At 45.1% G+C, this 1,609-nt stretch overlaps 1 pseudogene across 1 annotated transcript; it reads right to left on the reverse strand.

The window, feature by feature from the left end:
• Positions 1 to 790: 790 nt before the first annotated feature.
• On the reverse strand, positions 791 to 1,609 carry LOC309805370 (small ribosomal subunit protein uS2-like; annotated as a pseudogene). The gene has a single exon. The product of its transcript is annotated as a small ribosomal subunit protein uS2-like (transcript).

A 1,609-nucleotide genomic window follows, 5' to 3' on the forward strand; every position in this document is an offset into this window, starting at 1 on the left:
CACGGTTCTAGGGGCTTTATGTGTATGAATTTATTTATCTCCCCTAACAGGCCTATAATGTAGATTATATGATTATCCCATTTTACAGGTGAAGAAATAGGAGCACAGAGAAGTCACATGCACAAGTTGCAAATGGCAGCAACTGTAGCTCGAGTCTGCACTCATAACCACTATGCTAAAGACTTCTTATGAGGCCTTATGGGGTGTTATGAGGATTCAGTGAGATAATACATGTAATAGTGTACTCAATAACTGGAGCTACTATCTGTTTAAAAAATGAAGCAAACATGTGACTTAAGGAGCTAGCAGAGGAACAATAAAATAATCTAAATCAGGTAAGAAGGAATTAATAAAGGCAATAATAATTTATAATTTAGCAAAAATGCTAAATTAGAATAAGAAAAATCATACACAGCATTGATAAATAAAAGCATAACTTGATTCTCTGAAAATAATCAACTATACAACTTTCCTACCAGTTTCACCAAAGAGAAAATGTGGGCAAAATGCACAATATCACTACTTTGTTAGCAAAACTCTGGGATCATCTTCTAGGAAAATGCGCAATAAAAAAAAAATCAAGAAGTGAAAAACCTAATAGAGCACTAAAAAGATTTAAAAAAACAGAAAATGCCAGAGTTAACTTCCGAAAGTCATCAGAACCAGATTTTATGGACAAGTTCTTATGAGAACTTAATTCATTCAGCAATGCTTTTTTTTTTTTAAAGAAACGGTTGTTTTTCGTCAACCTTATTTACATTTTCTGTTTAAGAGTCTGCGGAAGAACAGCTTAAAGTGACTTGGCGGATGTCCCTACCCACTGGCTGCAGTGCCGTCCTGGGAGGCGGGCTGACTCATCTTCAGCGGGGAGTCCCCGAAGAGGGTAGAGGGCCTCTGTGCCTGCAGCCCAGCCTGCCACCTCCGGTTGAGGGGCCGTAAATTCGGGAGCTGGAGCAGTCCGTTCACCCTGAAGTTCCTCCGTGCTTTCAACCTTTTCAGCTGTAGCCGGCTCTCCCTTTGCCATCTCTTCACGGTCTCCGTAGACGTAGAGCAAGCGTGACTTTCCGCGGGTGCTCACGGGAGATGGCGCCGCGCAGGCGCAGGACTTCCCCGGCCGGCATCCAGCACATCGGATGCCCTGAGTGAGCGCCCTTGCCCATGTGTGAGGCGACAACGTCCACACGGCGCCGAGGAGAGTGTGCCTTTCCCAGAGACATGCGGGGCAGGCCCTGGGATCAGTAACCATCAGAAGTTGCAGTTCCCAGAAGGCTGCCTGGATCTGGTTAGTGAAGTTTCCAGGAGTGAAGTGTCCAGCAATAGGAGTGGCGCCACTGACTGCAGCAAACTTTAGCACAGCCCACTGGCCAGTAGTCCTGGAGGATATGACACGACACCAGCAGGATTTTCAAAGGCAACAATGGCATGAACTGCCAGCAGAAGCTTCTCCTGGTTCTCTTCAGATTTATGATGTAGATACCATTACTTTTTCTTGTGTAAACGTACCGTTCCATTTGGAAGTCAAGGTTGGTGCCACCTAAGTGGGTTCCTGCTGCTAGGAATTTGAGGACATCCCCTCCTTCATTTGCAGGACCTCAAGGGCTCCAGACAT

The sequence above is a fragment of the Mesoplodon mirus genome, assembly GCF_964341445.2.
Source record: "Mesoplodon mirus genome assembly, chromosome: 5".
NCBI lineage: Eukaryota > Metazoa > Chordata > Mammalia > Artiodactyla > Ziphiidae > Mesoplodon > Mesoplodon mirus.